A 23,175-nucleotide genomic window follows, 5' to 3' on the forward strand; every position below is an offset into this window, starting at 1 on the left:
TGGAGAACTTGCAGGAGGTGGTGGGCAGTAATTGGGATGTAAAGAAAATAAATTAATTGATGGAGAAAAAAAGTATTACTATGTCAACAGCTTATGTGGTGTTTGATGGCCAGTCTGGGAATGTCCTGAGTTTAATTGGCAGTTGTGAGTAGTAGTACCTGTGCACAGCTCACAGCTTGTTCCTGTGGTCTGGCAGTATTCTTCCTCTGTGCTCTAAACAAAGGCTTACTTACACAAATAACTGACAGTGGATGATTGATGGTTATCCATCATGCAGGAGCTGACATCTACTATTCACCATGTCTATTTACAACTGCACACTTGGATTTTGTTAATCTGGGCAAGACATCCTGGAAGGAGACTGTCACGGGTGACAAGACAGTCATCTCATTCAGCACACCTAGAAGAGTTGCTGTCGGCATGGAAAAATTGAGTACTGGACATGTCGCATGGTTTTGGAAGACAATTTTCAGTGTTTTTTCATGTGTGGTTTTCTGTTCTTTTTTGTTTTCCTGTTCTGGTATTTTGTCTTTTTTATTTGGTTCAAGAGCAGGTTTCACAGTTGACACTTCTCTGACTTGTATGCAGACTTGACTTTGCCGCTGCAAGATTCGATACGAGGAAGAATGAGGAAGGGGAATTCTGAAGGTACCATCCTTCTGATTACTGACGCATAGCACGCTGATGTCTAGAAGTTCATTAATCTGTGAGTAAAGTGTTCTGCTTCAATTGGTAGTTGTGCAAAACAATATACCCACTGTGTCTTCCAAGGACATCATGCATTTCCTGCATTTCCACATCTGGATATCCATTGCCTCCACTGTGCTTCCAGATGTAGCAAATGTGGAATACTAGAAAGAGCCCTCATGCAGCAAAGCTATTAAAGTAAACCCTGAAGACAAACAGCCTCACTTCCTGTGTCTGGCCTCATAGGTTCTCACACAGGGTAGGCACTTACTTCCTCCCCCTCCATTTTCATTAAAAATAGTCTCTCTTCTAATACAATATATTCTGATCACCCCCTTACTCCTCCCACTTCCTCCTCACCTCTCATCCCCTCTGAATTCACCCCATTTCTATCTCTCAGAAAAAAGCAGGCTTCTACAGATAACAACAAAACATAACATAGTAAAATATAATAATATAAAGCAAAAATCACAACACTGAAGTTGGACAAAGTGAATTAACAGAGGGTAAAGAGTCCCAGGAGAAGGCACAGAGTCAGAGATCCACTTCGTTAACTTGCTCCCAGGCTTCTTCCAAATGTCCCCAGGTGAAGCATTTTATAGGACATGTTTACTTTGAGCATATTTGTTCTCTTCTTAAATTTTATCTTCTCTGACACACAGCTATTTTGGGGGGTTATTGAAAGCCCTTTATTATATTTGTTGTTTTTTAAGAATATCTTTTACTTATTCTTTGACAATTCATCCACGTATACAATGTGTATTTATCATATCTACCTCCAACTTTCCCCAGGAGGCCAACAGGCTCTCCTTTCCACTTTTATGTTGATCTCTCTCTCTCCCTCTTCCTCTCCCTCCCCCTCAACTCTCTCTCTCACACACATACATCTTTTGTATTGTCTGCAGGAATGTTGATTGTTCTCATTTGGCTAAGTCTTGGGGAGATCTTCTTCAGGTGGCCATAAATGCTGTGAGTTCATGAGTACAGGCAGTGCCACATGCAGAAGACACTGTTCCACAGCACTCTTACCTGGGGTGAGGCTCTGACAGGCTTTTACCGCACTCCTGTATTCTCTGAGCCTTGATGGTGGTGTGGATGGGTTATAGATCTGCGATTTGAGGATGAACACTCAACACACACATGCTTTTAGCATTTTAACAGTCACGACTGCTGTGTTTCATAAAAAATAGAGAAGGAATGTGTTTGGTGGAGGCGAAGTATGGTTTGAGGGAAGGGGATGCCTCTGTAGGCCCATGTAGACACACACAGAGAGAGAGAGAGAGAGAGAGAGAGAGAGAGAGAGAGAGAGAGAGAGAGGGAGAGGGAGAGGGAGAGCGAGAGGGAGAGGGAGAGGGAGAGGGAGAGGGAGAGGGAGAGGGAGAGCGAGAGGGAGAGCGAGAGGGAGAGCGAGAGGGAGAGCGAGAGGGAGAGGGAGAAGAGGAGAGAGAGAGAGAGAGAGAGAGAGAGAGAGAGAGAGAGAAGAGAGAGAGAAGAGGCCAGAGGCCAGCCATGAGCACATGGAGAGAGAGGGGGAAGAGGGTAAGGGCAGGAGAGCAGGAGAGAGAGGAAGGGGCAAGCAGCCCCTTTATAGTGAGTCAGGCACTCCTGGATATTGCCAGGTAACTATGGGGTGGAGCCTAGACTAAATGCCAACAATGACAGTGCATTAACTGCTGCCCAGTGCACAAAAAAGCTCCTCTGGTCAAGGTTGAAAGCTACATTGACCTGGATCCCTATGTTTAGTGTCAGACTCTGACAGCTCCACCATCCAGTTTGTGAAAGTGATGAGTGTCTTGCCATGTTGCAGAGTTTGCCCTAATATTTTGTCACTGTTTCTGTGACCATTTACAAGCTTGAATTTGTAAACATATTTATATTGTATTTATATCCTATGTTATATAAATAATATGCTATATAATATATAAAATAGATTTATATACAATATAATATATGCAATACAAGATATACAATATAGAATATAATATATACCATATGTTACATGATATATGATGTATAATGTATAATATGTAATGCATATATAATATATAATAAAAATATAATGTATAATATGTGATATATAATATATATAATATAACATATATTATATTTCTATTATATATAAATTGTAAGTGTATAATTTATATGTAATTTCATATATACATATATATAAAACAAAAATATAAATGTAAATTTATATATAATAAATATTGTACATATTATAAATTAGTATAAACACAAGATTATATTTATATTGCAGTTGTTTCATCAGCCACACCTGAATAAAACAATCTGGTATTCATCCCTTTCTAAAGCCTTTCTAGTTCTCTAGGAGCATAAAACAGACATGGGCACTGTCATTTCCTAGCAAGAAAGACTGGCAGACATGAAGTCGAGCAAATGTCCCATGGCTCACAGCTTTACTTAATATAGGAGCCTATATGAGTTCCAAGATCCAGTTGTTCCTCTGCGGATTTCTCTGTTGGCTGTTAGAGTGGTAAGGCTTGTGGAACATAGGGCATACACAGGTCACCTGCTCACTGCAGTCTCTCAACAGTGTGAAGCCATGGATCAAGGACAGCTGCCCTGCCAATATTCCAAAAGGATCCCCAAATTTGATGTTTACAAGTGAGCAAACAGTATGAAATGTCCACCATAGCTGCTATGCAAAACAATGTTGCAAAACAAGGAAGGCTGGCCTTGCCTCTAGAATTACTGTGGCCTTTATTACTAGAATTGCCATGGCTAATTTATCCATCTATTCAGCTCCCCAAGTACTCAGGGTTTTTTTTTTTTTTTTTTTTTTTTTTTTTTTTTTTTTTTTTTTTTTTTTTTTTTTTGTGTGTGTGTAAGATCTGTTGTCTGTTTCCCTTTTTTAATTACATTCAGTTCTATAATCTTTCGAGGAAAGGTAGTTAATTACAATGCACTTTATCATAGAGAGCAGGTGTTAGCTAAAATGGAAAAACCTGGCTTTAGCCTTGACAATTCATGCAGCTTAGCTGGATTTAAGTAAAACTCACCAAGCTGGGCAAGTTAGATCTGGTCATTGTGTGCTTTCCTAGATCATGAAGCTGCAGAGTAAATGATTGAGTTGTGGTTTTCTGAAAAGGAAAACCTAGCTCATCAGTAAATACAAATGAAGGCCAAACTAACAAGTCCTAGAAACATCATTTTGGGAAACAAAATGCAGCCAGACTGTGGTGCATCCTTGAGGTAGTCACTCAGCTTCTGTCTACTTCCGTTGCTTCATTCGTGACTTGACAGTAATAGCAGCACACACCTGTGCTGCTTTTGAGGATTAAGTGAACTAAATTATGTAAAACACACCAGAAATCCCGGGTCTTAGCTAGTATACCGGTTCTTACTTTAAGGGACTAGTTGTATTGAAAGAGGCTAATATTTCTGAAACAAAACAGTAGCAGCAAAGGCAGAAAGTAAAGAAAGATCCAAAGGCAATGTTGGTTCCAATAGGCTTAGGTGTTTCAGAATATACCCCAACAAATTCTTGCTTTTCTTCTTGTAAATGAATGTATTTATTTTTATTTTATGTAGATGGGTGTTTGCCTATTTGTGTGTATGTGCGCTTGCATGTGCCACATGCATGCTCAGTGCCAGAGAAACCCAGAAGAGGACATCAGATCTGCTGGAACTATAGTTTCAGTTGGCTGTGAGCTGTCATGTGGGTCCTGGAAACCGAATTTCAGTCTCTGGACGAGTAGAAAATGTTCTTAATCACTAAAGCATTTCTCTGGCCCCAAATGTTTGCTCTTGAAACAACTGTGTTCACTAGTACGCAGATAATTTTCGTTTCTTTGGACATAGAATCTACAGTTAAGGTAGCCAACCGTATCTGCAAAGGTCAGTCTTAGCTTGTCCTGATGTGCTGTGTGTCTGTACACGTGACTTTTCTACACATCCTGTAATATTTGTTGGTAGTATTATATATAGTAGCAACTGAATGACTCACTGTATTTACTCTTTCCAATAGATTGCTTTGGTCAGGCTCAGTTCTGGCCTATGTTGACTAATTTCTTGGGTAAACCTGCTGAATTACTAATTTTCTTCATGTGGCTCTTCCAAAGGCAGCCTATAGTCAGCTTGTCTGCCTCTGCAATAATGTAGACAGGAAGAGAGAATGTAAAAATTAGTTGAACAGCAAAAATTATTTCTGTTGATGAACAATCAGACACAGTATCCCTTAAGATGGCATGTGGCACTCTTCTTCAAGAGTGGTGCTGGGATTATTTATTGGTTTTTAAGACAGTTTTGCCTCTGTCCATATTTATCTACTAAGAGTCCTTTAATAACAGTTCTTGTACCAACTCTTTCCTTGTTGTCTCTCCAATTCTAAGAATATTTGCATTATCTTTCATCTGGACTCTATTATAGCCTCCCAAATAGTATTTCTGGTCCCATTCTTCATCCTTTCAAACTTAGAATCTGGCTTTTAAAAGGCCAGTGGAGTAACTTTTCTTAAAACCTAAAGCTCTTTCATGGTTCATCGCTACTCACATAAGAAAAGCCAACTCTCTTCCTGTTACATCGAAGTTTTTCAGTAGCTGGGACAGTGTGGCCATCTCTACACCTGCCTTCTTCCTGTCTGTGTTCTTGTAATCACGTGATATAAAGTATGTCATCAGCCTTGTCTATCCATGCCAACCCATTCCGACTCTAGGTTGCCAGTTCACTCCTCTGGGACTACAAAGAACCACCCTTTGTGACCAGTAGCATACTGCTACTCTTGAATTAAGAGTCCTGTTAAGTTTCCTTCTTTTATCCCTTCAGAAGTCTAGCAAAACAATACCATTCCTTCCTCTGGGTTATTTTCATTCACAAAATGGGATTTATATACATGTTACAGTGTGTGCTTTACATCTGTTTCCTTTACTCGATAGTTAAGTATTTGCTTTTTTATTTTTAATTTTAACTTTTGTGGGTTTTTTTTTTTTTTTTTGATGCAGCCTCACTGAACGGCCTTAGCTGGCCTGTGGAGATCAAGGTAGACTAGCTATCACAGAGATCAACTTCCTATTGCCTTCCAGTGTTGGGGTTAAGGGTGTGAACCACTACTATGCCTAGCTCAATAATGAATCTTTGGAATTAGAGCCATGTCATTTACTTTTGTGTTTCCAATCATTGTCATGGCCTATAGGCATAAGTTAGATATCGAAATGTGTACTGTAGACAGATCTTTTAATGGTTACATGGTTAATCAAGTTGAGCAACTAATATAATAGAATTCTGTTGGAATAAAATTCTAGTCCAGACAAATGAAGACTATTAACAAATGAGCCTTAGAATGAAATGACTCAGTCTGGGTGACTATGATAATAGCTGCTTATCATTTGCACAAATTCTCTGAACTCTAATAAATAGCCAGAATCTTGATTACTTGCACTTGAATACCTTAAGATTAGTCTCAATAATGACTAAATGACAAGCTTGCAGCTTTCCAGCATGGCATAGCTCATTCTGTGGTGCTGCCAGCTTATCACTGTCCTATCTTTTTTATTGCTTGTTTTGTGTAAAATGACTTTTCTACTCATTTCATGGAGAGTGATGAACATTTGAAAAATTTACTAGGGAGACACTAACATTCTTGAGGGCTGGATAGCAAGTACTTGCCATTGTCTTTCAGGATGGAAACACCTGAAAGCATGTTGTTCTTATCAATGCAGAAAGGCCCCAAGTCCTCCAAATAACCAAACCCAACCAACCTCGTGAGGCTTATAGAACAGCAACAACAAAAAATTGCTAGTGGTTTTCATTAGGAGAAATAAGTGGGTATCATTCAACTACAACAGATTGCTCTGGGTACAACATTTTTCATCTGGAGAACAAATGTTTCTTCACAAATTTGAAGAAAAGTAATTAGTTATTTTAAATGTATGTCAAATGTGAATCGAAGGACTAAAAGTGTTTGGAGAGCTCACATACACTAACTTCAGTTTTGATTTATGATTTAAACGCTGGCGAATGATCAGACAACACGAACATCTAATTGGCTTTAGTGTCTTGACAATCTAGAAATTGTTATTCTAATGACAGGACTTTTTTTCTGTGTGTGACAGAAGCATGGGACATGCACAACAGCTGAAAGAGTGTTTTTCCAGAACATGTAAACCACACACTCAGCTCATGGACATTGCATGCCTCTGATTGACTTGGGGCATTTTAATTTAAAAAAATTTTAAAAAGTACCAAAACATATGTTTATTCATTTAGCGATTGTGTGGCATTCTGTAGAAAATATAGAACATTTAAAAGAAAGTTGGGCTCTGCATGTGATTATACAATGGAATATAGATGAAAGCCAAAGAGGGAGATATGATATGACAATCCATAGGCAAGGAAACACACACACACACACACACACACACACACACAAAACCTCTGACAATTCACTCCTGTAATCAGGAGACAATGTGACACAGGCAAACACACTTTCGGTTAAAGCAGAAGAGTCCTTTGTCACAGCAAGTCTAGACAGCTCCTACAGCTGTGTTTGCTCTCATAGTGATATGTGGCTCCCTTTCCAGGGTGACATGAGCTCAGAAGAAAATGGCAGCTCAGGCTTTGTCATTTCTTTCTGCTTAGTGTCTGTATCCTAGTGGTTTGGAATTTGCTGGCAGGTAAATCATATTGCCTTGACAGTGTGAGAATTTTTTTTTTTTTTTTTTGCATGTATGTGTTTTTACTTTTTTCTATCAGAAAGAGCTAGCCCGTCCTTTTTCTAAAATTGACCAATAGTGATAGAGAGTGAAGTGAGCTCCCCTCAGTGGGATGAGAAACAACTACCACCTCCATCAGGGACAGGTGACAAAGGCTAATTAGGGGAGTGTGTTTTCTAGCCAGGTTTGGGTTATAGCACAAAACTGTTTCTGAAAAAGAAAATGGCCTTGCTGAGTTGCTTTCGCTTTGTTGCTATGTTCCTTTGTGCAACCTTGGTGGTCTTCCTTTCCTGACATTAGGGAGAGCAGGAGATACACTCCTGGAAGAGGAGTACAGACCGATTTATCAACTGCAAGGTAAAGAGTCACAGAGCACTAGGTCCTAACTCTCAGCAGAGTATCAGAGGCTTTGCTTCACCTTACATCTTCCTTATTGGATGATGCAGTGTACTTGGTAAGACTGCTTCTTGTTGTATACTTTAATGCAACCCAAGAGAGGTCCAAGAGCGGTAAGACTGAAGACTGCATTCTCTCTACCTTATGAATTCATATGTTTTAAAACTACCCAATGAAAATAAAGAAGTGGCCTTTAATAGCAAATAAATGACCCCACTGTCTGTGGGAATAGAGATAATTGACCTCTAAACACAGACATCAGAACCCTGCAGTAAATATTGCTAATGATATGCTTAGCTCATAATCCATCAGTGCAACTTTTCATCTATGGGGCACAGGCACAGTTATTTACAATGAACAACTAATCTAGCTCACAACCGGTGTCTATGCCAAGGTGATAAAATTTCTCTTATGAGCTCCTGTGACCTTGGTTATCTGCCTTGATAACACAAGGCTCCAGTGATAGGAGCCAGGCATTGGGCTGGCCCGGAGGAGGAGGGTGGAAAGGATCCTTTCTTATCAGTCTAGCACAGTTCTCAAGGGTTGGACTCTCAGTGGCAATGAGAACTGCACTTGGATTTGAGGGAAAGTTGAAAGCTGAAACATAACCTTGAATAGTAAGCTTGTTGAGTCTAAAAATACAATTTACAATGACCTTATCAAGAACAAGTGGTCAAAAACAATATTTTTTTTTTGTAGTTTGGTTAAGCATCTAATCAAAATTGTCCTAAAATTGATTGACAGACAGATAGACTTTTTTTTCCAAATAAAACTGCCTGTCTTTTCAGAAAAATACAATCTTTGGAGTTGAAGTGGAAGGAGACACAGTCTTTGGAGTTGAACCGGAAGGAAATGTAGGCTCTCCTTTCAATGTCTGGTATCATTCTTGAACCCCTGACATTTTGTCTTGAAGCTTCTGCAGTATCAGGAATCCTACTACACTGGAGTAATTGAGGAAGAATGTTGAAAGTCACATTCCTTTATGCTCTGGCTTCTAGGCCAGTAAGTGAAGTCAGGAAGGTGGCCAGGTGATTTCTAAGGCTCCTTCAGTTCTGGTCCGTAGCATTTGGAGGTTCTGATTACCATTGTCTTTTAAGTGTTTGTTTTTGTTTGTTGGCTTTCCTAAGTGAACAGGTATACATAGGTGCTAATACTTTAAGTTCTTTTTTTGGATAAATGTTTCTTTCCTGTGGTGTACCTTTGCAAATTTCCTGGCGAGCTTGCAATTTCCTGTTTTTCTTTAATTGCATTTGCTATCAAAAAAAAAAAAAAAACCCAAGAGGCTGAAAGAGAGAGTCACAGCTCCTGTTAACTCCTAGTTATCATGATCTTGGTTCCAACATTATGTCCTCAGCATCTCGTCTCTTTCTTTTCTTTTTGTTTTAGTTCCTCTCTAGGTTTAATCTAGTAAATCACATTGACCTGGCTTAAGAATCTTTCCAATATAAATGGTCTAAATGTTACTTGGAAAAGCAAAGACAGACTAAGTCATCTTTCCAAATCGCTCTCTGGGCATGCCTTATATGGAAAGCTGTCTTTCCGGTGGGATTTGGATTCTCATTAATCTACCTCTCCTTTCAACAATAAAATAAAAAATGGAATGAGATTATCAGAATGGATAGCCTGTGTAGACCTGACAACACGCTTCTGAAACGTGGTTTACATTTGACATCAGCTAAGCTCTTTGGGCCAATGTGTCTCAGATTTGCTAGATGAGGCTTGGACTCCATTCCCAGCTCAGACACAAATATGTTTTATTCGTTATAAATGCCCCTCAAGTCAGTTGGAAGGATGGATGAGTTTCTGGTGCAGAGAGTATTAAGTCATCTGCAGACCTATAACTATCTCTTGCTGTATCTTATTGAGTACTTATACAGAGACATTTGTTTTTTGATTTTGTATGTTTTTTTGTTTGTTTGTTTGGTATGGTATGCTTTTTTCCCCTTAACCTGGATATTTCTTTCTTTTAAATATTATTCTTCATCAACATTTTTAAACGTAGTAGAAAAGACACATGATGCAAAGTATGAAATTTAGTTGCTTTAAATTCGATGCAGCTTCCTTTGTACCCTTTGGCACACATAATTAGAGTCCAATTGCTCCTTATGGGAAGGTTTTTAACAACCTTAATAGAGTGGAAAATTCTATATCTCTTTGTAATAATAAAGACAATAGCAGTTAAAACAGTGAACTTGCAAGCTTAATGAGTAGCCTCTGATGGAAAGCAGAATGTCCGCAACAGCTCACATTATGCCGTTGCCTTGCTGGCTGTGGAAAGTGCTTCTAAAAGTGGAAGTCAGGAAGTAACAGATCAAGCTCTGGTGGGTGTGGCTGGGAGTCTCTTCACTCCTTTAATTATATGCTTCTTGTCACCCTAGGAGTTTTCACTCCATTCCATTAAAATCAGGGACAGTAACACTGAGGTAAGTGGCCCCAACCTGATGCAGCTTAATAAGAATATAATCCAGTGTTCCTCAATGCACCCGCAATGGAGGGAGGGTTAGTAGTGAGAGCTATCATGAACTGACTTGCTTCTGTTAATTGTAACACTCTCAAGTGCAGAGTCCATGGCTCCATGCATCGCTATGGAAGGTGCTGATGTGGGCCCTGGGGGGACAGGGCACTGTACCTTTAGCAATAGGCTCCCAGGAGGTCCACATATGTTTCAGGGGCATGAATATTGAGAGGCACTGAAGAACAACATGCCTTGAGTCCTTAAGCAAAAGCACTCTCCTGGGCTCACATCAGTGTGAATAAATCCAGGAGCATCCTTCCTTACACCCTCCTTGCATCTCAAGACACATTAAAGATATTCAAGTCCATTGGATTACACAGAAAGATTCTGAAGTGTAGAGAAATGTTCCTTGCTCAAAATCCTGACATAGAAATGGACAGTCTACCAAGAAATCCAGGCTGTTATGCAAAGCAATAGAAGTCTTCAGTGGGTGCCTTTTGCTCTGGACTCTGCAGGCACAGGCATTTGCTAAACAAATAAATGAACAAGGTAAAAAAAATGATAATGGCTGTCAATTTTGGCCCCTTTTGCTATTCTCTTTCTGTTTTGAGTTTGTCTTTGTTCTTCAACCTAGAGTTCCCCTTGAGGCACTGTCTGAAGCAACTCTTTGGTAACTACCTCCTCACTAGTTGGTATTCTTCTATGGGTATGCCAACATTCCACTAATTTAATTTATTTTTACTTCTATTTTTTTATGAGGTATGTGTGTGTTTAGATGTATGTGGGTTACACGTGTCTATGTGCATGTGGTGGTCCCAGGCTGATGTCAGGAGCATTCCTCCATTTCTTTTGAAGTTATTTGCTAGGCAGGGTCTTTCAATGGAATGTAGAGCTTGCCAGAGCAGCTAGCCTGGTTAGCCTGCTTGCTCTGGGGTTTTCCCATGTTTGCCTTTCAAAGGTTGCAACTTCAGGCAGGCTACCCTGCCCATAGTGGCATTTACCTATGTGTGAGATGTGAACTCTAGCCCTCATGCTTGCACAGGCCCCTTACACACTTTATCTATTTCCCCAACTCTTCCGTTTGTTCCTTTAGGCTGATGGTGACATGAGGAGTCACTAATATGTCAACAAAGGGAAAAAGCACATCTGTAGGCACAGTTGCAGTGTCAGAGGGAACCCAATGCCCCTTGGTTCTGCTTTTTAGTGATGTAAGCATGGCCTACCAACGTCCTCACTTAGACCCAGCAGTTACCTGAAGGAAGGCCAGACAACAAGCAGCACAGGCCAAGCAGAATCTTTGACTGACACATTCTCTTTGAGGCAGCGTTTTCTGTAAGTGGTGGCCAACTTGATATATTGAAGGCCTGTTTTGTTGACAGAAACACTGATAAAATGAAAGCAATTCAGAAATAGTCTTGTAGGGAGTGGCTGAGAACAAGGACTTTAAAATATTCTATCTATCCTAGAAGGCAACCCCAGTGTTCCCTTCATAGCAAGATGAGAAGATAAAAGTAGCGTTTTCTACTCCTGGATCATCCAGTTCTTGGAACTCTCATAATGTCTCACGGCAACACCCAAGTGGGAAAGAAACTCATCCTTCCCCATGCCCCAGGCAGGACTCGTTCAGAAAACTGCACGGAACCTTGGGAGTTATTTGGTTAATTAGACAATTTGGTAACAATTAATCATTCAATTTGACTAATATACACATTTTTCAAAATACCAAGGAATTGTCAAGACTTTATTCTATGTTTATGTTTGCTTCTCTCTCTCTCTCTCTCTCTCTCTCTCTCTCTCTCTCTCTCTCTCTCTCTCTCTGTGTGTGTGTGTGTGTACAAGGATGAATTACCGAACAGATTTGCCTAAGGTCATATAATCGTTCCTTGCTATTTCCTTTATTGTTTTCCCTCAAATCCTCTTTTTGTAGTAAGCCAAGGAAGGGAAATGACGCTGGCTTCCAAATTTCATTATGAAACCTTCCATTTAAAACAAAATGTATTGCATATTATAATTGCTACCAGAACTCATGAGGGCAGTGGTTTTCAACCTTGCAAGAACTGTGGGATTGCTCTTAAATGTGGCTGACTTCAAGGAGCCCACAGTCCTTTAACCAGGCTACGAGGAACAGGATACTTTCAAAAAATAGTTACATGGTGAAAAGCATAAACACATTTTTGGTTAATAAAATGCACATAATTTTCTTAACCAAAAATTATGATAATGGTTTTTGTCTTATAATAGTGAAGTGTTCTAGTTTCCCAAAACTCCAAGTTTGAGCTTGTGTACACAAAACAGTTAGGAAAAACAGAAACACAACCATTAATTAAAATCTGTTTCTCCTTCTGAATGAGCCATTGGACTGTTAATTTTTTCTTTCAAGTTGCTGTTTTTGAAGGCTGCATTCAAAAGAGACTGTAAACACAGTTCCTGTCCCTTTCTGTAGGTGTAAAGGGATCCTGTGATCCTGTGAATTCCCACTAAGACAATGATAATGACACTTGACAGGCACCCAGACCATTCTGAGTGCCAAAGGCTTAACACCCATTGATTTCTAGAAGCCTGCCGGGAGAGGCAAAAATTACATCTTTTTTGCAAAGGAGAAGTCAGTGTCAGCAAGGTAAGGGACTTACCCAAGTTCACCTTCATTGAGCAAGAGAAAGAGCAGAAGGGCCAAGCGCCAAGTGGTCCTCCATGTGGTAAAACCACTGTTTTCTGAGTCATATCGAAGTTCTGAGCCTCTTACCAGTCCTTCTCTTTACTACCAGTAATTCAACAAAGATACTTGGAAAATGTGATTTTAAAATGCTGAATTCTCCAGAAAATTAAATTCAAACTCCGTTTTATCCATTCCCGAGAAACTTGTAGAAAGCCTCTGACCGTAAGGAATTCAGATGCAGCTCTTTGAACTTTAACTATTCCCAGGACTGTGATCAGCAGGACAAAGGTGGGGGGGAAATGCTCAACAAAGGAAGGAAACTGGTCAGCTTTCTCCAGGCCCGTCAGCTTTCCTTAGTATCCAAGGAAAGCAGATTTCAGATACACAGAAAGTGAGGTCGTCGTTCTGAAAATGTTTCAAGGTCAACAGTTGAAAACCGGATATCTCTTACCAATGATAGCGTACGTACGACTAATACTTTCCGAGGACTGCTACCTGAGTTTTGTGCATGTGTTGAGAATGTTCTGATGTCCCTGCGACTAGCAACAGCCAACAAAAGACAAGGGAAAGCAATTTAACCATCGCTAACCCATGGATTCCCTTGCTTGGCAATGAAAGGATTCTGTTGTTGGATTGGTCATTCTGCCATTAATAAATTCCTTCAGCCAGACTGTGTGACTCGTGGAATGGACCTTTCCTCTGACCACAGCCTTCACAAGTAATACCTCAGAAGAGATAGTGGGAGACAGACAAAACTGTAACCCCTCCTCAAAAGCTCTGAAAAGGTAGTTCTACCAAACTGATTCCATTTGCAGCATAATGGCCCATCAGGAACATCCTAAAATGTTGTCCTTTCATTTATGCAAACTTGAAAATGTTTACCGACAATTCCCAAACCTGTTCCATGATTTTCCAAAGGATTGCCACACTGAAATCACTTTCCATACACCTTCAAAGACCAGACTAAAAAAAAAAAATTTTTTTTAACTTAATCTGATTTTTCTTTCACAGTACTAAGTAGTGGGATCCGTTTCCATAATTAGAAGAGGCATATTGACCCATCAATCACTCTGACTGTTGGTTCATAGTTAATGTGCATATGAAAGCTGTTTTTCAAACAAGCACCAAGTAAATGTGAGAATTTTTATCAGAGGTAAAATATTTAATATGGGCCTAGTTATTGGCTAAAATTCTTAAAATAAAATTAAAACTTTTAAATCTCCTTTTCAATATTCAACTATCTACATACCCCAAAGGGGGGGTAAAAAAAAAATCATACTTCAATAGTTTTTTTTTTTTTTTTTTTTTTTTTTTGGATTTAACAAAGGTACTTGGTCTTTCCAGAAATTTTCAAATATTCATACAATCTCTCAAAACAATACTTACGTATATGTACATATTTGCATACAAACATACACACATATGAATGAACAGACCTTCCGCTCAAGTAGCAACAGCGCCCTCTAGTGTGTCTTTCTACTCTGCTCATTTTATAGCTATTTTACAGCTTTTATTCCCTGTCTCTTGAACCTCCAGCCGATTGTTTAAGCATTAATTTCCAGTTCACATTTGGGCTAATTTCTGTATTGGCTAAAAGAGGAAAGTGATCTTTGGGAGATCTTTTTTTTTTGTTCTAATAAGGTGATAAAGCAGTTATGACTTTATTAATTATTGTCATTACAGTACTCAAAGCTGTACCTGCATAACGCCCCCAAAAGGTGGGCTTTATTTGCACGATGAACTTAACCTGTGACTGATGAACTCTTCCCGTTCTAAGCACAAGCATCCACCCACCAGCACGCATGCTTGTTTCAGGAGCGCTCACCTCTCCTTGATGCTCTCCAGTGGGTCTCTTTATTAAAATTAAGAGAAAAAAAATGAGACTGAAGAGATGGCTCAACTGTTATCCTTGCAATTCTTTTCAAAGGGCCCGAGTGTGGCTCCCATCCCCCACAGGCTGGCTCACAACCTTCTGTAGCTCCAGTTCTAGGGAATCTGAAAGACCTCTCTTGCCCTCCGTGGGCACCAGGCCAGGACATACCGCACAGCCATACACATAGGCAAACCATGCACTTGAGACAAAAATACATTTATTAAAATTAAGGGAAAATTGAAGAATCTGTCTAAGGGCCAAAACATTTTTTAGTTTTTTAGGGGTTGCCTTAGACATATGTTGGTGTAAGGAGAGTCTACAGGAACAAAGTCGTATGGTATTGACTGCTTGTATCAACTATTCTACTCCAGGCTTCTCTTTTCAGTGTATAACAGCAATCTAATTTTTTTATGGGGTCAACTTTGGTACATAGGATCCTGGGTGAATATAGTGAAATATTCCGTAGGCTTTTCCACACCCTTCCCCTTTTTTTTTTTTTTTTTTTTTCCTTTTTTCTTTTTTTTCTAAGCAAGTATTTCCTGTCTCCTTTTAGACAGAGTTTAAAATAAAACATTCACTCTCATCTGGTCCGACTGTATTGGATTCCCACTGGCCTTGGCTGTTTGTGGTCTCTCAGACAGAGACAAGCTGAAAGGGGCTTTCTGTCTGCCCTATGGCAAACACTTTTAGGATGCATGGCAAAGAGGAAGAAAAGACTTTTTTTTTTTTTTTTTTTTTTTTTTTTTTTTTTTAAGTAAATGTTTCCTGTAAGTGAGAGAAGCTTTTTAAATTGTAGCTGCTGGAAAAGATCCTGCAGGATAGGGAGATGTGAAAGGCTGAGCAGGATTGTCTCCCGGGATGGGGTGATCTTTGGTGCCCCTCAGCAGCTGGGCTTGCTGGCAAGCAAGACGCTACATGTGGAAAACATGCTCCAATCTGTGTAAATAAGCATGGCAGAAAAATGAGCATCATCCCAGGTTAAAAAAATAAACAAAACATGCTGAATACAGACCCCTGGGGAATCAGGCAGAAAGACTGATGTTGGTATGTGGTTGTAGGCGCGGGTAAATCAGCTCGTAATGCAGCAGATGTGAAAGACGTAATTGACACTGTGTTCTTACATTTTTTGCACTTTATTGTGCATATCTCTCTTGCTATTGTCTTCTTATTGCCCATGAAAGTGTGTGTCTTGGTGGCAATTCTGAGATGACACCTATCTAAAGAGAGAAGAAAGGACTGAATCAGAAAATTGATGAACCCCATAGGAGACCATTAATTAGGGTTGTATATAGGTCAATAAAATATTTCAGAGTTAGGCCAGTGGAGTTCTGCTTGATCAACCTGCTCATTTGCAAATGAATAAGGCCTGCCTGGAATGTCCAGTGTCCCGGGGCTGAGCTGATATTCAGCTAGGGTACATAGCTTGTGTTCTAATTAGGTTAGTGCGGTGGTTGCCTGGTCTGTGATTCTTGGCTGCTTTTGAATATCCATCCTATGTATGGTCATCAAGTCACTAGTATGTGCTCACAAGTTGTTTTCTGAGTTCCCAGACTAATGATCACATCTAAAAATCTGTAATTTGGTACCATCATAGTCTTCTGCCTTCCTGCCTTCCTGCCTTCCTGCTTTCCTGCCTTCCTTCCTGCCTTCCTGCCTTCCTGCCTTCCTGCCTTCTTCCTGCCTTCCTGCCTTCCTGCCTTCCTGCTTTCCTGCCTTCCTGCCTTCCTGCCTTCCTGCCTTCCTGCTTTCCTGCCTTCCTGCCACTGTCTGTCTCCTGCCTGCCTGCCTGCCTTATTCTTTCTTTTCTTTTTGAGACAGGCTCTCACTATGTAGCCCAGTCTGACCAAGAACTTACTCTGCAGACAAGGATGGACTCCATTTCACAGAGATCCACCTGCCTCTGCCTCCCTAGTGCTGAGATTTCCGGCATGAGATATCACATGCAGTCTGACCAAAATCTTTCTTATGCAGCACCCACTTTACGGGTTCTTCCAGACCAGAGTCACCTGACCAGCAGCTACCCTTGTTTACGGTGTCTAAAACCTTCCCTACGATGAACGACACTGGCTCATCTCTAGGCAGTCTCAGTGATCATAGAGACTTTTTAATGGTGCCTGCAGCTTACTTCCAAAATTGATGTAGAAAAAGGGCAAACAGCCGGCAGATCAGGCAATGGGAGACAGCACTGGATGAGAACAAACTCTACTGTGAATGCTTTTCAGAAAAACTGCACTTGTATTGTGTCTAATAGTGATCAGACTCAGTACAGGGCACAGGCACCCGAGTCCCTCCCACTTTTACTTCTTTGTAGTCTAAAGATGTCTGTGGGCAGGACAGTGCAGACAGGGTCCCTGCCAGCTTTGTGTGTGTTTCCTCTTACCTGGTTTTGCAAAGACTGGATAGCTCTGTGCTGGGTTTTCCTCCTGATCCTTAGTTCAATACCATGGTTATTGTGTTTTGCAGGCCCTGAAATACAAGCATATAGTGATAGATATGGTTTTCACAGTCCGGCCGAGCTACCATACTACCTTTTAAAGATGTAATTTGATTGACTGGAGCATAGACCTTTTGTTAAAACCTTTTGTCTAATTTGCTTTGAAATGCTAGAGTTCAGGATAGAGGGCTAGTGTTCACTTTGAATTCTCTGGCTTATGTCAATTTGTGTCAGACTTTAATGTAATCTCTCCTTTTTAATATAAATAACGCAGCAGTTCTCTTCTTTAAAACAACTAAAGAAATGGCCTGTTGTTTTTAAACTCGGGAAATGGATATCAGAAGGAAGCATCTCTCTATTAGAAGGGCGTTGAATCCGTGGTCTCAGCTTCCTTTATGTGCACTGAATCCTTTGAGGATGTCTTTTTTGTTGTTGTTGAACTTGGGAGAATCCCCATGTGATGAGAGCAGACAGCCCTTGATTGCACTTGCAGCCATGATGACACCTCTCATATCTTGAGCAATTGTTTTTTACATTTACTAAGCAGCATTACTGTATCCAGCGGTGACAATATTTTGTTATAGAGCCAAAATATTGAGTTTTATCACGGTTATGCTTTACAGTATCAAACAACTATAAATTGTGCAGATGCTTTTTAATAGGGTATTTATTAGCTAAAAATGATGAGATATCAATGTGGCAATTAAAACAATAATGTTGTCTATATTGAACACAGATAATGGAAAATACAACACCAGGTTGTGGGTTCATAATAATTTTAGTGGAAAATAAATGGGATTAAAAAGCAAGAAATAAGGTTTGATCCTAATTACACATAATTATATATATACCTCTGCTTATATAAACATATAATAAAGTATGTGTACAATTTAAAACACAATTTTTTATCCTTATTTATGTGTCTGCATAAGACACACAGAGAGAAAGAGGCAACTTTAGAAGGATACATAGAAGGATGCCTGCCAATAGGTGATAAAACATAGGTTAATAATAATAATAATAATAATAATAATATTGTTTCATATTATCATATAATACTGCATATATTGTTATAATGTGATAATAATTATTATTATGGTTATATTTATGTAAACTTCTTGGGAAAACCCCCACAGAGGCTAAGACTGTGCAGCTCTCCATAGTAGATGCTGACTCAGCGTTCATTCCTTTCCTTTCCTCTATCATGGAGACTGAAGTCTTTATTAGCTTCCTTTGCAACTACAGTAGTCACATGGCACAGTTAGGTGGTGGGGTAGGGGAAATACCTGGGAGCAGGTGCACTGAAGAAAGCTCACTTTGCTTTTCTATGTAGACAGAAGCCATCACTGAGTCACGTGATGAGAGTAAGGTACAGCTGAGGGCATCCTAGAAATGGTGCTCCTGAAGTATCATCACTAAGTCTCAAAGCAAGGTGAGAAGAGATTGAGTTCTAGGCTTCTTAGCACTAAGGAAAAGCTTCTCTTTGAATGTGTCAGGCATTTGGGTACTTCAGGCAAAATCATTCCTGTGTGGCTGAGGATAAAACACTGCAACGGCTTCTTAAGCCCTTCACCAGGCCAGGTATCCTAAAACCACTACTCAGTACAACACCATCATTCTCTCTACAAACACAAATATATGTATACATTAATACTATGCATTTGTACATATAATTATATACATTATTTGATAAAAATAAATATACATTGTACATTGAAAGTATTTTTCCTACAACTTGTATTTACCTTAAATTATAAAGATTTTTCTTTGTAGGTCCATTACTTCTATCACATTTTACTCTTGAAGTAACAGTGTTGAAATATACTTCATATCCCATCAAATTCAATTCTTTATTTAACGTGTATATATTGCAGTTCAATGAGTCTTAGTAAATTCTAGGCTCAAGCAATTTTCCTGCCCAGCTGGAGGTATGTAGGCCATACCATGGCACCCAGCTGACAATGGATTTTAAACATTTTTATGTCTTCCTCCAAGAAATCCCCTATGCAGGAAGAGTGATTTCCTGTTTTACTCTAATGTTCCAGTCCCAGGCAGCTATCATGTTATTCGTTTTAATGGCCTCTTAGTTGCTTGCGCTGGACTTAACATAATTCAATCATTTCTCTGCTGGTAACTGTAGGTCACTTGTAGTTTTTCATCATTAGAAGTAATGCAGTGGTGGACATTGTTTGTACTTCCTCCCTCACACTTTATTACACTGCGTAGCTTCTCTACATGCACGGATTTTATCTTTAGGTTGGGAAAAAGAATCTACACTAAGAAATGCAGGTCATGATCTATGGAGGGGAAAGACTTTAGCTGTCCAGAAGGCTGCTATGGTGCCGACTGTCTTCTAGGAGAGAGCATATTGTAATTGGCACAAGGTGTGGTGTTGGGAGGCAGTGGTTAAAGATAAGACTGGCGGGCCATGGTTTGAGGAAGGTTTTGCAGCTCACATAGAGTCTTGACTCCATAGTGAGGAGGTGGGACTTTAGTCTGAATGACAGCAAGTGACTCGAGGACATATAAGTATAGAAATATAGTGCAATCTGGTTTTGATTCTAAAGAGACCACGGTGGTTGCTGGGTGAGAAATCGATGGCAAGGAGGCAAAAGTTTTTATAACTATTGCTGTGTAGTACAACTTGAAGTCAATGATGGTGATGCCTCCAGATGCTCTTTTATTGTTCAGGAGTGTTTTGGCTATCTTGGGTTTTTTTGCTTTTCCACATGAAGTTGAGAATTTCTCTTTCAGGTTCTGCAAAAAAAAAAAAAAAAAAAAAAAAGTGTTGGAATTTTGCTGAGAATTGCATTGAATCTGTAAATTGCTTTTTGGTAAGATGGCCATTTTCATTATGTTAATCCTGCCAAATAATGAGCATGGGTGATCTTTCCATCTTCTGAGGTCTTCTTTGATTTCTTTCTTCAGGGACTTGAAGGTTTTGTCATACAGCTCTTTCACTTGTTTAGTTAGAGTTACTCCAAGATATTTTTATATCATTTGTGGCTATTGTGAAAGGCGTTGTCTCCCTAGTTTCTTTCTCAGTCCGTTTATCATTTGTATAATGGAGAGCTACTGATTTCTTTGAGTTCATTTTATGTCCAGCCACTTTGCTGAAAGTTTTTTTTTTTTTTTTTTTTAATCTGGAGGAGTTCTCTGATAGAATTTTGGGGGTTGCTTATGTATGCTATCGTATTATCTATGAATAGAAATAGCTTCACTTCTTCTTTTCCAATTTGCATCCCTTTGGTCTCCTTTTGCTGTTTTATCATTCTGGCTAGAACTTCAAGTACTATATTGCATAAATAGGGAGGGAGTGGGCAGCAATGTATTATCCCTGATTTTAGTGGAATTGCTTCAATTTCTCTCCATTTAGTTTGATGTTGGCTATTGGCTTCCTGTATATTGTTTTTATTATGTTTAGGTATGTCCTTGAATTCGTGGTCTCTCCAAGACTTTTAACATGAAGGTATGTTGGATTTTTGTCTAAGGCTTTTTCAGCATCTAATGAGATTATCATGTGGTGGGTATTTTTTTGTTTGTTTGTTTATATGGTGGATTAAATTGGTGGACTTTCATTTATTAAACCATTCCTGTATTCCTGGGATGAAGCCTACTTAATCGTGGTCAATAATATTTTTTGATGTACTTTTGGATTTGGTTTGTGAGGATTTTATTGAGTATTTTTGTCCTGATTCATAAGCAAAATTGGTCAGAACTTCTCTTTCTCTGGTAGATCTTTGTATGGCTTAGGTATCAGTGTAATTGTGGCTTCATAGAATGAATTAGGTTGTGTTCCTTCTGTTTCTATTTTGTGGAATACTTTGAGAAGTATTGGCATTAGCTCTTCTTTGAAAGTCTGGTAGAATTCTGTACTAAAACATGTGGCTCTGGGCTGATTTTGGTTGGGAGATTTTTTAATGAGTACTTCTATTTCCTGAGGGGTTATGGGACAATTTAGGTGGTTTACTTGATCTTGATTTAACATTGGTATGTGGTATGTGTCTGGAAAATCATACATTTCATTTATATTTTTCAGTTTTGTCAAGTATAGGTTTTTGAAGTAAGACCTAATGATTTTTTGAATTTCCTCATTTTCTGTTGTTTTGTCTCCCTTTTCATTTCTGATTCTGTGCCTTTTAGTTAGCTTGGCTCAGGGTTTGTCTATCTTGCTGATTTTCTCAAAGAAGCAGCTCTTAGTTTTGTTAATTCTTTGTATTGTCTTTCTTTCTAATTGATTGGTTTCAGCCCTGAGTTTGACTATTTTCTGCCATCTACTCCTCTTGTGTATGTTTGCTTCTTTTTGTTCTAGAGCTTTCAGGCGTGCTGTTAAGTTGCTAGTATGAGGTTTCTCCAATTTCTTTATGAAAACATTTAGTGCTATGAATTTTCCTCTTTGTGTGGTTCTCCTTGTGTCCCATAAGTTTGAGCATGTTGTGCCTTCATTTTCATTGAGTTCTAAAAAATCTTTAATTTCTCTCTCTCTCTCTCTCTCTCTCTCTCTCTCTCTCTCTCTCTCTCTCTCTCTCTCTCTTCCCCTCTCTCTGTTTCTCTCTTTCTTCCCTGAGCATGTGATCATTTAGTAGAGAGTTGTTCAGGTTCCATGAATATATGGGCTTTCTGTTGTTTCTTTGGTTTTTGAAGTCCAGCCTTAGTCTGTGGTGATCTAATAGAATGAAAGGGATTATTTCAATCTTCTTGTATCAGTTGAGGCTTGTTTTGTGTCAGATTATGTGGTCAATTTTAGAGAGGGTTACATTAGGTGCTGAGAAGAAGGCATATTCTTTTGGTTTGGGGCAGAATGTTCTATAGATATCTATTAAATTCATTTGGTTCATAACATCTATTAGTTTCATTGTATCTATGTTTAGTTTCTGTTTTGATGACTTGTCCATTGGTGAGAATGAAGTGTTGATGTCTCCCACTATTATTGTGTGGGACTATTAATGTGTGTTTTGAGCTTTAGTAAAGTTTCTTTTATGAATGTTGGTGCCTTTACATTTGGAGCATAGATGTTCAGAATTGAGACTTCATCTTGGTGGATATTTCCTTTGATGAGTATGAAGTGTCCTTCCCCATCTCTTTTGATATCTTTTTGTTGAATGCCTGTTTTATTAGATATTAGAATGGCTACTCCAGCTTGTTTCTTGGGTCTATTTGCTTGGAAAACCCTGTTGCAGCATTTTACTCTCAGGTAATGTCTATCTTTGTTGCTGAAATGTGTTTCTTGTATGCAGCAGAATGATGGATCCTGTTTAAGATAACCAATCTGTTATCCTGTGTCATTTTATTGGTGAATTGAGTCTGTTGATATTGAGAAATATTAATGGCCAATGATTGTTAGTTCTTCTTATTTTGTTGCTGGAGGTGGTACTGTGTGTCTGTGATTCTTTTCTTTCGGATTTGCTGTGAGATGATTAATTTCTTTCTTTTTCTTAGGTGTAGTTACCCTTCATGTGTTGTAGTTTTTCTTCTAGTACCCTCTGTGGGGCTGCATTAGTAGAAAGAATTTTGTTTAAATTTGGTTTTGTTATGGAATAGCTTGGTTTCTCCATCTATGGTGATTGAGAGTTTGCTGGGTATAGTAGTTTGGGCTGTAGTTTCTTAGGTTCTGCATGACATCTGTCCAGGATCTTCTGGCTCTCAGAGTTTCTGTTGACAAATCAGGTATGATTCTGATAGGTCTGTCTTTATGTTACTTGGCTTTTTCCCCTTGCAGATTTTAGTACTTTTTCTTTGTTCTGTACATTTAATGTTTTGATTATTATGTGGCAAGAGAATTTTCTTTTCTGGTTCAATCTTATTTGGTAGTCTATACACTTGTATGTTTATAGCTATGTCTTTCTTTAAGTTAGGGAAGTTTTCTCCTATGATTTTTTGAAGACATTTTCTGACATTTGAAGACATTTGAACTGGGAATATTCACCCTCTTTCATTCCTACTATTCTTAGATTTGATCTTTTCATTGTGTCCCAAATTTCCTGGATGTTTGAGTTAGGAGCT

General features: G+C 39.0%; 1 long non-coding RNA gene across 1 annotated transcript in view; it reads left to right on the forward strand.

Annotated features, from left to right (window-relative positions):
* The first annotated feature begins 631 nt into the window (after nucleotides 1-631).
* Nucleotides 632-23,175, forward strand: part of LOC143442950 (uncharacterized) — a 30,382-nt gene continuing 7,838 nt past the window's right edge. The window contains exon 1 of the long non-coding RNA XR_013111576.1: nucleotides 632-706. This is a non-coding gene — a long non-coding RNA (uncharacterized LOC143442950). The remainder of the gene's footprint in view (nucleotides 707-23,175) is intronic.

The sequence above is a fragment of the Arvicanthis niloticus genome, chromosome 7 (assembly GCF_011762505.2).
Source record: "Arvicanthis niloticus isolate mArvNil1 chromosome 7, mArvNil1.pat.X, whole genome shotgun sequence".
NCBI classification, from domain to species: domain Eukaryota; kingdom Metazoa; phylum Chordata; class Mammalia; order Rodentia; family Muridae; genus Arvicanthis; species Arvicanthis niloticus.